General features: G+C 48.0%; 1 protein-coding gene across 2 annotated transcripts in view; it reads left to right on the top strand.

Annotated features, from left to right (window-relative positions):
- Positions 1-16,881, top strand: part of UBE2W (ubiquitin conjugating enzyme E2 W) — a 199,623-nt gene that overhangs the window by 78,984 nt on the left and 103,758 nt on the right. The gene's annotated exons all lie outside the window — the stretch shown is intronic.

Genomic DNA, 16,881 nt, shown 5'->3' with positions numbered 1-16,881 from the left:
CCAAATAGTCCAGTCTTACACCAAACTGCTGTATTTATGTGTTAGTTATTTACGTAGCCTTGTTTGTTAAGGCCATTTGTGTGGCTAAAGTGATCCAATTTTGATATGCAGTGAAGTCTGTGGAATTATTCAGTACCACTAGACATAGTAAACATACCTACGGGGGAAAATGATTCCATGTGGTAAAGATGCTCCAAACGGGGCAGGATGAGATTTGGTCTTAAAAATTCCTTATGTAAACAAGACCGTTGTCCTAGAATTCGAATGCAATAAAAATGCAAATATAGTTATAAAGATCCCAGCTTTAGTTGATTTGAGAAAATTGGGCCTGTATTAAAATGTGGAGCAAAGCTGTCTGGTAGTGTGAAAGGTTATATTGATTTTATTCGGTGGCAGAATTGCAGGGTTCTCTCTATAATGCTATGTCGAAGGAGGCTTCACTTGGTTTTCGAGATTCTGTAAGGATATTAAATTTTTCCTTGAACAGATAGCAAGGGAACTGATGGAAAGAGTTTCTGGATTGACCTATGAATAAAAGGACACAAGATGGAGTGAAAGTGGGGAGAAGGAAGGCAGGAGAAAAGGGTATTGCTAAAAGGAGGATGGCATAGGTCATTCTGGGATCATTTTAAAGCACTTAGGGGTTAGTAGATGTCCCCCTTTATTGGCCATTCATGTTGGTTGCTCTCACTGAATCTTTTGTTGGCGATGACATGCTGCGTTATCCTTTTCCAAACACCATGCTCTCCGTAGCATGACTCTCTGAGCTATGTTACCAAACAAATGTCCGTAAGGTAAGGCAAAATCTAAAGAATCATGTCCCCATATACAGCTCTGTGCCTCCAGTCTATTTGGTCTTATCTCTGTATGCCTGATGTGAGGGGAGGTACAAAAATTAAATGAGAGTTGGATCCGGGAGCAGTCACCAGGCACTGTCCAGGATGTCTTTCACTGTTTTTGGCTTTGTGCACCTCACCGAAAGGACAACTCCCTCCTTATACATTCCTAACAGAATCAAATAGAAACATAGCCTACCTTCCATGTCTGAAGATTGTCTGGCAACAGTTACAGGGTAGATATGGACAAAATAGGGCACTCTTTTTTTTCATCTCTGAAAGTTGGAAAACCTGCTGTGTGTGGAGAATTAGCACCATCCACAGTTAGCTGCCTTAGGCGTAGGTGAGCAGGAGCTGGAGAATCAGGGCTAACTTAAATTAGATTAGTGCTTCCCAAACTTTTTAGAAGCACAACTCACTTTTTAGTACAACAGACTATCGTGACCCACCTAGCTTTAATGATGAGACTGGAGATTTTTTTGGGGGGGATTTGTTTTTAATGCAACTAAAGTATTGTTTAGTCGTGCATTACCATTTACAGACAGCACATTTTCCATTGAAATGGTCACAACATTTTCAGGCATACAGTTTAGCTGATAAAACTATATTGCACAGACATGATAATGCGCTGAAATCCGTTTTTAGTGAATATATTATTGCCCCAGTATTGGAACTTTCATAGATTCCCATGCTTTGTATCATTCCCCGTCGTCGGACTGGGAGTCTCGGTAATAAAAAATATCATAGTAGTAGGTACAAAAGAGAAAGGAAAGGCCTAGGCCTCATTCCCTTTTGTAACATATCAGCCTCTTTTTGTAAAAGAGACCAAACTCTAGGCGTCAGCCAATCAGAAGAGCCTCACCCGTAGAACCTTCCTGAAGGAACCTCAGAGCCTCAGATTTTCTACCGCACGTTGTGCTAGGGAGTCTCCATTGAGCTCTGCTCTATTTCTACTCTTTAAAGCTCATTTCTACAGATATTTCTTCAGAATTTCTTTCAGATTTCTTCAGGAATCTCTTTCTTCATCAAAATGTCGGAGGTTGAGAAGAAAAAAGCCCTTTTCAAACCCTGTTCCACCTGTGGGAAGAAAAGGCTGTTTGTGGAAGACAAACACAAGGATTGCATCTACTGCCTGTATCCCGATCACAAGGCAGAGGCCTGTAAGATTTGCCGCACTCTCTCCACCAAGACCTTGAGAGATCGGGCTGGAAGGCTTCTTACATGGTTGCAGAGGCAGAAAGAAAGGAAACATGGAGTTTCCAGTGATGAGGAGGAATCGGTGTCCTGTGCTTCTTCTAGAAGGTCAGTGAAAAGGGGTAGAGGTTCCCCATCTTCCTCTACTGGGCGCCCCTCTAAGGCTTCAAAGAAGACCCCCAGGGAGTCTGATGGCCGGGGTTCAGGAGGTTCCCCCCACCACAGTGGGTCGGGCAAGGCAGAACTGGTTTCGCCTCCTAAGGGTGAGAAGACAGACCCAGCCTTCAAGAAACCCTCATCACACTCTTCAGAGAGGATTTCCAAGTCCTCTACGACGAAGACTTCGTCGACGGTGGCTCCGTCGACGACGAAAATGAAGCCCAAGATCCAATTGGTCCCGTAGACGGGCCCGTCGACGGGAGCGTCGACGACGAAAGCTCCGTCGTCGTCGAAGAAGAGCTCGACGACTACGGCGTCGACGGGAACTATGCCGACGACATCGTCGACGAAGACGAAGACATCGTCGACCAAGAAACCATCGTCGTCGACGACGGCAATACCGACTACGACGTCGACGACGGCAGTACCGACTAAGACGGCGACGGTGTCGACGACGGTCATGTCGTCGACGAGTGCTTCGACGACAACGATTTCTACATCAGCGGGCTCGTCGTCGGTGGCGTCGACGACGACATCTTCTTTTCCTATCTCGTCGACGAGGATTTCACCGGCGTCGACGGAACAACCAACAATACTGGCTGCAGAGAGAAGGGTGACGATTTCCCTCACAAGGATCACGCCTGAAATGACATCCCCAAGGAGGGTGTCCTCATTACCTCCCACGAGGTTGCTGGACCAGGAGGATTCTGAGGGAGACGGTCAGGATAGCTTTGATTATGCGAATAGCCCATCTCAGCTTCTCATTAAAAGTCAAGAGACGGACTCGGAGGAGGCATATGAACAAGGTGGAAGTGACTACCCACAAACAGACCTCCTTAGGCAATATGAATCACAAGGCATGGTTTCAGTCCCGACGTCCTTCCTACATGACCTGCACAAAATGTTGCAAGACTATAAATCCAAAGCCGAGCGCCCAGCGCCGAGAAGGTCTGCTCCGTCAACACCAGTGAAGGACCACTCTTCAGTTGTCCCACCTGTACACCCAGTACAGACTCCTCCTCGACCACAGCGGCCAGTGACCCAGGCTATGTCTGAGCCAACTGATGATCCGGATGGGGATCATGATAATGATAGAGATGGGTCATCCGGTAATAATCAAGACTCGGATCAGGAAGGGGATGAATACAATGACTACATCCACCCGGATCCAGCTTCACCACACCAGGACCTAGGTGATTCTCCTCCTGCTGACATCAGCAGTTTTCACCAACTGATGGAACGTGCAGCCGGCCGATTTAAGTTGGTATTGCCTGCACAAACCACAGACTGTTTCTTGTACGATTTTAAAGACACACATCGCAAGACTACGAGGTCCATTTCGATTGTGGAACATCTATGGGAGGAGGGTTTGAAGACCATGAAAAACCCAGCGACGGTGGTCCCTGTGCTGCCGCGCCTTGACAGAAAGTATAAAGCGCCGGACGATGGACCGGCTGCCCTGACAGGTCATCCCAAGCCGGACTCTGTAATTTCACAGGCAGCACAAAGGAAGTCACGGAACCCTTCTGCTCCCTTGACGGCCCCTCCTGACAAAGATGGACGGCGGTTGGATAGCACAGGCAAGAGATTTTCATCCATTGCTAGCCTTCTGGTTCGCGCCGCCAATGCTTTGGCAATACTGGGACGATATGATCGCCAGTTGTGGTGCGATATAGCTCCTTATTTGGATCAACTTCCACCAGAATCAGGGCTGGAAGCCAAGAAGACCTTGCAAGAAGGGGAAGCGGTCTCCATGGAGATCATAGACTGTGCCATGGACATTGCCACAACATCCTTTAGGGCTTTGGCAGGAGCGGCAGTGTTAAGATGCCAGGGGTGGCTAAAAGCGACTTGGTTTAGGCCAGAAATCCAAAATAAGGTTCTTGATCTACCTTTTGACGGCGAGGCACTCTTCGGCAAATTGATCGACGACACGCTTCAGGACATTAAAAAAGACACGGAGACGGCTAGGTCGCTGGGAACGCTCCAGTACCGCAAAACTCCTTTTAGGGGCGCGAGAGGCAGAGGTGGCACTTACAGGGGCGCATACCAACAACAGCGCTATTCTTCGAACAGCTCTGGATACCAGCCAAACCGCCAGTCCTACCAACAGAGACAGGGCCAGTCCTCTGGTTATTCACGGCCTTACAATAAAGGCAAGCAAGCTGCCCGTGGACGAGACTCGTCCAAACGCCAATAGCGGCCTTCTGGCTCTGCCTACTGCTCCCTCCTCCAAGAGATCATCAGTTGGAGGCAGGGTGTCAAAATTCCTTCTGAACTGGTCCCAAATTACATCGGACCGCTGGGTGCTCAACATCATCAAACGTGGACATACCTTGGAGTTTACGGAAGTCCCTCCACCCAGACCCCCATCAGCCATCCCATCAAAACATCTGCATCTCCTACGGCTAGAGATCCAGCAGATGCTTCGCAAAGGAGCGATAGAACCGGTCCCTTCCAATCAACGGGGCCAGGGTTTCTACTCCATGTTCTTCCTAGTGAGAAAAACGCAGGAGAAATGGCGTCCCATCCTGGACCTCAGGCCTATCTCATCTCCTTATCCTTCAGGATGGTATCCCTACAGGATGTTTTAAAGATGGTCAACCCGGGGGATTATATGGCCACACTCGATCTGGAGGACGTGTACTTCCATGTCCCGATTCACCCAGCGCACAGAAGGTTCCTACGCTTCACAGTAGCCAAGAGCCATTTTCAGTTCAGAGTCTTGCCGTTCGGCCTGCGCTCTGCTCCAAGGATTTTTACGAAGGTGCTGGCACCTGTAGCAGCATTTCTGAGAAAAAAACACTTCCAGGTCTTCCCTTACCTGGACGATTGGTTACTGAAGGCCCCGACCAGAGCATTAGCGCAGGACGCGGTGCAGGCTTGCACCACTCTGTTCCAAAATCTGGGTCTCACCTTGAACAGGGAAAAATCCACGCTGCTGCCGTCACGGACAGCGCGGTTCCTGGGAGCGATGTTGGATTCGCGGCTCTCAAAGGCGTTTCCTACTCAGGAAAGGATACAGAAACTGCAAAGATTGGCAGGAAACCTTCAAAGAAAAAAGTGTCTTTCTGTACGCAGCTACAAGTCGCTGTTGGGGGTGATGTCATCCTGTATTCCCCTGATCCTGCATTGCAGGCTCCGGATGCGCCCCCTGCAGGAGCAACTGGACCTCCAGTGGCAACAAGTGCACGGATCGTTCGACGACAAAGTACTGGTCACTCGGGAAATGAAGGAGGCAGTGCTTTGGTGGTCGAATCAACAAAACTTATGCCAAGGTCTATCCTTCGCAAGCGTTCCATCGCCTCACATACTGACGACGGATGCGTCATTGGAGGGATGGGGAGCAGTGATGCAGGACCTGCAAGTCAGCGGCCATTGGTCTCCAAGCGACCAAAAGCTACACATCAACCTGTTGGAGCTGAGAGCGATCAGGCTAGCCCTTCAAGCCTTTCTTCCGCGTCTCCAGGGTTCACAGGTGCTAGTCAGGACGGACAACACCACGGCTATACATTATGTGAACAAGGAAGGAGGGACAAAGTCACTCCCCTTGTGGCGAGAGGCCCAACAGATTCTGGAATGGACAATTCTTCATGGAATCTCTCTAAAGGCGGAGCACTTACCAGGAGTGCTCAACGAGGGAGCAGACAGGCTGAGCAGGCTCGCCTCAGTCAGTCACGAGTGGGAACTGAAACAACAAGTTCTAGATCTACTCTTCCAAAAATGGGGCACACCAGAGGTGGACCTTTTTGCAACGCCCACCAACAGAAAGTGTCGAGCCTACGCCAGCAGGTTCCATCACCAAGGCTCATTGGGCAATGCCCTATCGTTAGCCTGGACGGGGAGGTTTCTCTATGCATTTCCACCGATTCCCCTGCTTCCTCGACTCGTCAGGAAAATGAGGACGGAACCATGCAAGCTCATCCTGATGGCCCCGGCATGGCCAAGACAATTCTGGTACACCGAGCTACACCTGCTATCGCTAGTACCTCCGATAGCGCTAGAGGATGTTCCGGATCTCCTGACAATGTCCGGAGGACAAGTTTGGCATCCAGACCCAAGGTCGTTACACCTGACTGCATGGCTCCTGACCAGCGAGAATACATGAATGTCCCTCTTTCCAATGAGGTCAAAGACATCCTCTCTCAGGCAAGGGCTCCATCCACAAACAAAACATACAGATTGAAATGGAAAAGATTTTGTATTTGGTGCAAAAAAGAAAAGATTGATCCTTTCACGTCAAAACCTCATCAGCTCCTACCTTACCTACTCTCGCTAGCTAAGTCTAATCTGTCCCATTCTACTATCAAGGTTCATTTAGCGGCGATTTCGAGATTCAGAAGATCTGATTCTGGTCCTTCCTTGTGGTCTGCAAGAATTGTCAAACAATTCCTCAAAGGCCTGTTTAGAGTCTATCCGCCAGTACGATCTCCTCCTCCGACATGGCATCTAAACTTAGTCCTGGCTCACCTAATGAAGGGACCTTTTGAGCCGATTCACCGCTCAGACCTAAAATTCTTGTCATGGAAGTTAGCTCTACTCTTGGCCCTCACATCAGCGAGGCGAGTGGGGGAGTTACAAGCCCTAACTATCCAAGAACCGTTTTTGCAATTCAAAAAGAACACTACCATCTTAAGGACGAACCCAAGGTTCATTCCCAAGGCCCCCACTGACTTTCACCTAAATGAGCCTGTCATCCTAAAGACATTTTTTCCGAACCCAGTCACTCCAGCAGAAAAAACATTGCACACTCTGGATTTGCAACGCTGTCTAAAGTTCTACATAGACCGCACCAAAGACTTTAGAAAATGTTCGCAATTATTCATTGCTTTCGGCGGTCCAAACAAGGGCCTCCCTCTGTCCAAACAGGGGATCTCGAGATGGATTTCAAGTGCCATTCTACATTGCCACAAGTTAGCAGGGAAACCGCTAGTGGGCAAGATCCGTGCTCACTCGACGAGATCAGTGGCTTCCTCTACGGCCCTCTTTGCGGGGGTACATGTCGAGGACATCTGCAGGGCTGCTACCTGGAGCAGCGTGCACACGTTCACTAAGCATTATTGCTTAGAGTCATTGCAGCAGGATGACGCGGCTGTGGGCCAGGCTGTCCTGAGAAACCTCTTCAAGTGATGGGTGAGCTTTCCTTCCTATCCCACCTTCCATGGGTGACACATTTTGTACTTTTCTTGCTAATGTTATGATGTACTGCTTTACAAAATGTGTTTATGGTGTTTACTGCTTGCTACTCTGATACAAAGCATGGGAATCTATGAAAGTTCCAATACTGGGGCAAGAAAACAAGTTACTTACCTGTAACTTTGGTTCCCCAGTATTGGTAACTTTCATAGATTCCCATGCGCCCACCCACCTCCCCGGGGAAAGCTCAGCCTTCAGCAAGTATGGTGTCTAGCACACTACGGCTACGAAAATCTGAGGCTCTGAGGTTCGTTCAGGAAGGTTCTAAGGGTGAGGCTCTTCTGATTGGCTGGCGCCTAGAGTTTGGTCTCTTTTACAAAAAGAGGCTGATATGTTACAAAAGGGAATGAGGCCTAGGCCTTTCCTTTCTCTTTTGTACCTACTACTATGATATTTTTTATTACCGAGACTCCCAGTCCGACGACGGGGAATGATACAAAGCATGGGAATCTATGAAAGTTACCAATACTGGGGAACCAAAGTTACAGGTAAGTAACTTGTTTTCTTTGTGCATCGTCAAGTAAGGTGTCTTGATTTGTTCTGATCTTATTGAAATCTTTGTTTCCATTACACTTCAGAATTGAAAAAAAGTGCTTCATTTTTAGGTCTCGCCTGCCGATGCGCTTGCGCGTTCGAGCTGGCGAGAGATTAAGGGGCTTATCCAGAGTTTAACCAGACTGGCGACTTGATGCAGTGCATGTGCGCTTTTAGCTCAGTGCGCAAGCGCAATGAGTTAAAATGCGCGTGCACAGCATCAAATCGTCAGCTTGGTGCCGCCAGCAGCTCTTCCCGCTCCGCCCCCTGCTGCATCAAAGGCTTTGCGCTCTGCCTCAGCCCAGCCATTCTCCTCCCCTAATTGCCCCCTGCTGCATCAAAGGCTTTTTCACGGCTGGCCGGCCGTGCTTTCAGTTTGACGGCCGCCAGGCCGGGCTCCTTTTTTTTTTTTTTTTTTAACTAGCAGTGGCTATTGACACATAGGAATTTGGTTTCCTAGTCATTCTTTCCATTAGTTTACTGCTTGTCATCATCTGTTTGTTTTGTAGGGATTACCGCTTGCCTTCCATTTTTTTTTCTGTTTGTTTTCTTGTTACTGTTTTATTTTGGTTTGGTTTCATGTGAGTTGCTTTGCAGAGAGCATGACGCCCAGCCCAGTTGACTTGGCAGTGTGGTGGACGTCACGGATATGTGTTGCCCTGGACTAATGCAGCCGTTAACATAAAACTGGAGTTTGGGAGGTGCTTGGAAGACATGTGTAGGACGTTTTCATGCGTCACTGGGGAATCTAGTGAGTGTGCGCTTTCCAAAACGAACCTATTCAAAACAGGCATTTAATTTGTTTGAAATCGATGACTGGGACGAATTACCTGATAACAACGTTCAGTTTTTCTTTTCAGCATCACATGGCAATCTGAAAATAGAATTCTTAATCAGTGTTGCAGACTTGTGCAATTTATTGTTTTTAGGTCTTGCTGACAGACAGATGTAGTTATTCATCAGAGATGCCATTTTACCACACAGTACAGAGAGAGTGTGCTTTTGGTTCAGCCATTTGCTGCTGCCTTTTTTATCCGCTGGTACGATAGTCATGGCAATATAAGGAAGGCTGCATGAGTGTGACATTATTTTCCGACTGGGTGTTGTGATAGGGTGAGGTTATATGAAGATCCTTTTCCCTGTGCAACAGTTCATTCTGCACCTCTTCACAGCTCAGTGCCCTGTTGTGCAGAATGTGGCCCCTCTCTCAGCCGTTTAGCTTCTGCCTTTGCCAGTGATTGTTGAATTGTCGTAAGCACAGTCCATTGCAACCGTGGAGCCCAGCCATTTGAGGTGTTATTTTTTTCATACAGGCATACAGCCAAAGGGACCTAGATGTTGCTTCACACAGTACCAAGGCCATTTCACCCCCTCACACCCTCATCCTCACAAACCCTCACTCACCCTCTCACCCCCCCCTCACAACCCTCTCACCCTCACAGCCCTCACCCTGACACACCCTTACCCTCACCTCCTCACCCTGACACACCCTGTCACCCTGGCCCTCACCCCCCTCACTCACCCTCACTCACCCTCACACCCCCTTACACCCCCTTACTCACCCTCACACCCCCTCACTCACCCTCACACCCCCTCACTCACCCTCACACCCCCTCACTCACCCTCACACCCCCTCACTCACCCTCACACCCCCTCACTCACCCTCACACCCCCTCACTCACCCTCACACCCCTCACCCACCCTCACACACCCACCCACCCTCACACACCCACCCTCACACACCCACTCACCCACCCTCACACACCCACTCACTCACCCACCCACTCACCCACCCACCCTCACACACCCTTACCCCCTCACCCTCACACACCCTTACCCCCTCACCCTCACACACCCTCAGTCACCCTCACACTTCCTCACCATCAGCTACCCTCACATCCTCTCACCCACCCATCCTCTCACCCACCCTCACACCCCCTCACCCTCACACCCTCACTCACCCTCATCCTCACACACCCTCACTCACCCTCATCCTCACACCCTCACTCACCCTCACACCCTCACTCACCCTCACCCCCTCACAACCCTCTCACCCTCACCCACCCTCACCCTCACAACCCTCACCCTCACAACCCTCACCCTCACCCTCACAACCCTCACCCTCACCCCCCTCACCTTCACACACCCTCACCCACCCTCACCCTCACCCCCTCTCACCCTCACACCCTCACCCACCCTCACCCTCACACACCCTCACAACTCCTCACACCCCCTCACCCTCCTCACACCCCCTCACCCCCTCTAACCCTCACACACCCTCACCCTCACACCCCCTCACTCACCCTCACACACCCACACCATCTCACCCCCTTACCATCACACCCCCTTACCATCACACCCCGTCACCCTCACACCCCCTCACCCTCACACCCCCACACCCCCTCACCCCCTCACCCTCACCCACCCTCACCCTCACACCCCCTCACCCTCACCCACCCTCACCCACCCTCACCCTCACACCCCCTCACCCTCACACACCCTTACCCTCACACACCCTTACCCTCACCCCCTCACCCTCACACACCCTCACTCACCCTCACACACCCTCACACCCCCTCACCCTCCCACCCCCTCACCCTCCCACCCCCTCACCCTCCCACCCCCTCACCCTCACACCCCCTCACCCTCACACCCCCCCACCCTCACACCCCCCACCCTCACCCCCCTCACCTTCACACCCCTCACCCCCTCACCCCCTCACCCCCCTCACGACCCTCACTCACACACCCTCACACACCCTCACTCACCCTCACTCACCCTCACTCACCCTCACTCACCCTCACTCACCCTCACTCACCCTCACTCCCCCTCACTCCCCCTCACTCACCCTCACTCACCCTCACTCACCCTCACTCACCCTCACTCACCCTCACTCACCCTCACTCACCCTCACTCACCCTCACTCACCCTCACTCACCCTCACTCACCCTCACTCACCCTCACTCACCCTCACTCACCCTCACTCACCCTCACTCACCCTCACACCCCCTAGCCCCCCCTAACCCTCACACACCCTCACCAGCATAGCATAACGAAACCTAGCATAGCAAAACATAGCATAACAAAACAAAGCATAGGATAGCAAAACAAAACCTAGCGTAACCAAACATAACAAAGCATAGCAAAACAAAACATAACAAAGCATAGCAAAACAAAACATAGCATAGCAAAACAAAACATAACAAAGCATAGCAAAACAAAACATAGCATAGCAATACACAACAAAACATATCATAAGATAAAACATAACGAAACATTGCATAACAAAACATAGCAAAACACAAAGCATAGTATAACAAAACACAGCATACATAACAAAACATAGCATAACAAAGCATATCAAAACATAACATAACTTAGCATAACAAAACACAACAAAACATAGCATAGCAAAACACAATATAGCATAGCATAACAAAACAAAGCTTAGCATAGCCTAACCTAACAAAACATAGCATAGCCTAACAAAACATAGCATAGCCTAACAAAACATAGCATAGCCTAACAAAACATAGCATAGCCTAACAAAACATAGCATAGCATAACAAAACATAGCATAGCCTAACAAAACATAGCATAGCCTAACAAAACATAGCATAGCATAACAAAACATAGCATAGCATAACAAAACATAGCATAGCATAACAAAACATAGCATAACAAAACATAGCATAGCATAACAAAACATAGCATAACAAAGCATAGCATAGCAAAACGCAACAAAACATAGCATAACAAAACAAAGCATAGGATAGCAAAACTAAACATAGCATAGCATTAAAAACAAAGCATAGGATAGCAAAACAAACCATAGCATAGCATAACATTACATAAGATAACACATAGCATAACAAAACACAACACATAGCATAACAAAACATAGCAAAACACAACAAAACATAGCATAGCTTAACGAAACACAACATAGCATAGCATAACAAAACTTAGCATAGCATAACAAAACCTAGCATAGCATAACAAAACCTAGCATAGCATAACAAAACCTAGCATAGCATAACAAAACCTAGCATAACAAAACCTAGCATAGCATAGCATAACAAAACATAGCATAGCATAACATAGCATAGCAAAACACACTACCAATCAGTGCCACATAACTATATGCTACATAATTTACACTGCACTCAATCCAACATACTCTCCAAATACCACTCAGTGCCACATAATTACACACCACATAATTACACTCTACTGATTGCAACACACTCCACACAATACCACTCAGTGCCACATAATTACATGCCACATAATTACACTGCACTGAATGCAACATACACTCCAAATACCACTCAGTGCCACATAATTACACTCTACTGAATGCAAGACACACTCCACACAATACCACTCAGTGCCACATAATTATGTTACATAATTACACTGCACTCAATGCAACATACACTCCAAATACCACTCAGTGCCACATAATTACACACCACATAATTACACTCGACCGAATGCAACACACTCCACACAATACCACTCAGTGCCACATAATTACAAGCCACACAATTAAACTCTACTGAATACAACATACACTCCTCATAATACCACTCAGTGCCACATAATTACACGCAACATAATTACACTCTACTCAATGCAACATACACTCCAAATGCCACTCAGTGCCATATAATTACAATCCACATAATTACACTCCGCTCAATGCAACATACACTCCAAATGCCACTCAGTGCCACATTACACGCCACAAAATTACACTCTACTGTCTACAACATATACTCCAAATCCCACTCCGTGCCACATAATTACACACCACATAATTACACTAAACTCAATGCAACATACTCCAAATCCCACTTAGTGCCACATAATTATACGCCACATAATTACACAGCACTGAATGCAACATACACTCCAAATCCCACTCAGTGCCACATAATTACACGCCACATAATTACACTACGCTCAATGCAACATACACTCCAAATACCACTCAGTGCTACAACACATAATGTGTTACAATAGGTGTCACATTTGTGAAAGATAAAACTATTGGCATTGTAAATAACAAAGCTATTAATTTTTGAAACATTGTGATTTGTCGGATCAAATCATGTAAGACAGGGGAAAACTAAACCTGTACCTTTACTAATGCTATAGATGTAACATTTGATAATTTTATAACTATTGGCATTTATAATAACAAAAAAAAACTTTTATAATTTGCACAACATAAAAAAATTTAAATAATATTTAAATTTACCACACCAAAAACTCAAACTTTTCTATTGCGAGACCTATTGCTTTTCCAATGGTTGTTGCTTTTCTAACTGTGGAACGTGTGCAGATCATTTATAGGTATTTACATTTAGTTGTCTGTTACAAAAAAGTCTTTCCATTCAGACATCATATACTCCATCAAGATTCTGACATGGTTCACTTTGTTTCATTCTCTGCATGCAAAGTGAAAGGAGTTTGTAAACACCAGCCACATTTAAAAAAATAAGCAGCAGAAGACATAGCCTGACATTTTACCAATCTTTGAAGTGCAGCAAATGTGACGAGGGAAATATAAAAATTAAAGGCATTTTTATGTTTTGCCTGCACAGCACTTGTGCTGTGCTTGAGAAATCTATTGCTTTTAATATGAAAGGAACTTACATCCTGCTTACCTCTCTTTCCTGGCTTCTCGTTGGTTCCTGTGCGTGCCACTTACTTTTCCTCCATTTCTATTGGCTGTAGCATATTGTTCGAGGTATATGAGCTGTAGATCGAATGCATTAGCATAGATCGATATGCGTTGGCATAGATCTCCATCTGGTGTTGGGTCCGGATGTTTGCACTTTGTTTCTCTTCGAAGAAGTCTTTGTAGTCCCTCAGGGCTCATCCCTCAGCTCGAAGCTGTTCAACATCTACATGGCCCCCATCGCTCAACCTCAACTTAATCTCCCACGCCAACGACACCCAGCTCATACTCTCCCTCACCAAGGACCCACACACCGCCAAAACCAACCTCCACGAGGGAATGAAGGCTGTCGCCGACTGAATGAAGAGTAGCCGCCTGAAGCTGAACTTGGAAAAGACGAGGTTCTCATCCTTGGACCCACCCCCTCAGCCTGGGACGAATCCTGGTGGCCGACCACACTGGGAACAGCATCAACACTCACCGACCACGCACGCAACCTAGGATTTATCCTCGACCCCTCCCTCTCAATGTCTAAACAGGTCAACGCCTTCTCCTCATGCTACAACACTCTCCGCATGTTCCGCAGGATCTACAAGTGGATCCCGACAGAAACCAGAAAAACAGTGACACAGGCCCTCGTCAGCAGCAGACTGGACTACGGCAACGCACTCTATGCAGGAATCCCAGCCAAACACCTATGACGACTACAACGCATCCAAAACACCTCCGCCCGACTGATCGTCAACATCCCCCGCCACATCACCCCCCACCTGAGAGACCTACACTGGCTCCCCGTCGATAAGAGGATCACCTTAAAGCTCCTCACCCACGCACACAAAGCCCTCCGCAACGCCGGACCAGCCTACCTGAACTGCAGACTCTGCTTCTTCACCCCCACCCGCCAGCTCCGCTCCACCAGCCTCTCCCTCGCCGCTGTCCCCTGCATCCAACAAACAACCTTCGGCGGCAGATCCTTCTCCTACCTCGCCGCCAAGACCTGGAACACCCTCCCTACCCACTTACGGCAGACCCAAGGCCTACTCACCTTCAGAAAACTCCTCAAGTAGCAGCATTCCCCCCCCCTCAGCGCCTTGAAACCCTCACGGGTAAGTAGCACGCTCTACAAGTACTCTGATTGATTGATAGTCACAAGGTAGACGACTCCTCCTTTGGGTGATAGTGCACATGGGCATCGACTCCATCTTTAAATAGTTTTTCCACCATCAGGTTTGGATGTGTATTGTGGCGCTCCGGTATGATATCGTTTTCTAACACCTTCGACGCGCAGTCCTCTACCCTCGACGGCAGGGCTTTAAGTGGGCCGGGTCTTAAGGGGTCTGAGCACCAGCAGTTTTTTAAAGGAGGCCTCGAAACTGGTCTCTATCGGGCTCTGTTTTGAGCCCTGGCACAGGCGGTCCGTGTTTTTTTATGGACTGCAGTGACAGCAGTTTGCTGTCACTGCAGTTCGAAAAAAGTGCCAGGGCGCTAAACAGCCCAATAGAGACCGATTTCGAGATGTGCGCTGCCCACACTACTCACTTCTGACTAGTGGAGAAGTAACGGCATGACGTCATGCCAGGTGAGCACTGTGGGGAAAGGGAAATCCTTTAAAGAGTCATTTTCTTTCTGGGTTTTCCTTCTCTTTCTGAAACGCAAGAGCAGCAACATTGTGGTAGTGTCACCAGGGCTTTAATTGGAAGCATTTTTAATATTATATGTAACAAGCCATAGTTGCAGCTTATTTATCTTCTGCAACTAATAACCATTGACGACGCCAATAATCCTTACTTATTGTAGGTATGATGTTACTTGTTGTCTCACATATCTGGATGCAATGACAAACAGCAAAATACAAGTCGGGCAGCACACTATGCTAAACACAGATTTGTAGCGTAAATTTGTTAAAGCCATGCCCCTAATTACACTAGCCACGCCCCTTTGAGAGCCCCCCCCCCTTTTTCATCCCACTTGAAGCCTTGCTCGACGGTATTGTCTTTCGATCGCGGTTTCCCTTTCGATGCGCATCGTAAATTTGTAAAACCTTTCATCGAGAACTTCGAGCCGGGCTTACCCGTGTCGACCATGCCAGCAGTCGATGGAACGGACTCCATTTAAACTATGTCCCGGGTGTCATGTTAAGTTCTCACGCACCGACCTGCACCAGGTATGCAACCTGTGCTTATCCCTGGAACACGACGAAAAGGACTGCAAATCGTGTTGATCCTTCCGATCAAAAAAGACTTCTTGACAGTTGGGCTCGACGCCACGAAATGCAAAGAGTCAGCGGCTCCGTACAGGAAATCTTCGGAGAATATTCAGAGGTTCCCTGTAGAGACGTAGAGGTCAAAGAAGAACTGGTCTCCGTCTCCAAAGCCGACTCCGACATGGAGGAAGACCTGAACATCACCGCCTTCCGTGAGACAAATCCCCATGTGACCACACAGCCCAAAAAGATTAAAGCTCCGGCATTACACCCGCTCTGGAGCTCGGGTCGACACCACCAAAAAGTTTCCAATGCCCAGCCCTAACCCTCACACCCTGCTACGAAACATAAGGACAAGCCTTCCGGCTCTAGCCCGAGCCGGCCCCATTCAGTTACCAAAACACCACCTTTGGTACCGAAACATAAGCCACCTCATATGCCACTCCCTAAATCTCCAGCACAGAAACACCATTGTCACCAAAGGCTATGAAGCCGAAAAAGCTTCAGAGCAGAAATCGTCCAAGCTGATATCTTAGGCACCTAAAAGCCCAGAGCAGTCATCCTCTGCACCGAAACACTCTGAGCCGAAACATCCTGCTCCGAAGGATTTAGGTCCTAAACATAGAAAAAGTAAGCATTCAGACTTGGAGCTTTTGGCGCACAAGGACCCTTAAAGCCTCCACACCGAAACCCATTCCTTAGGGGAAGGACACTCCTTCCAAAGAACTTCCATCCGAAGATACAGTTTTGGACCCAAAACAGAAAAGCCCAGTATCGAACCCAAAACTGGACAACTTACAGCCACTCTTCCAAATAAACGGAAGCTAAATCTCTGAGGACTGTCCTATCCCTCTGAAAAAGGACATGGGTACTAACTCTTCTCCCCCTTACATACTTCCTTCTCCTCCACCTAATCCACATTTACTAATCACTCCATCAAATTCACCACCACCCCCTTGTCACCTGAACCACAGGATGATGATTATGGGGACGGGGATGAGAACAGCCGCAAGACATTCCACGTGACACTGATCCAATAGAAGATGACAGTAAAGATCCTGATCACACTA

Source organism: Lissotriton vulgaris, chromosome 4_1, assembly GCF_964263255.1.
Source record: "Lissotriton vulgaris chromosome 4_1, aLisVul1.2, whole genome shotgun sequence".
NCBI lineage: Eukaryota > Metazoa > Chordata > Amphibia > Caudata > Salamandridae > Lissotriton > Lissotriton vulgaris.
Note: the sequence above shows the minus strand (reverse complement) of the source record. Positions and strands in the feature narration are given on the sequence as shown.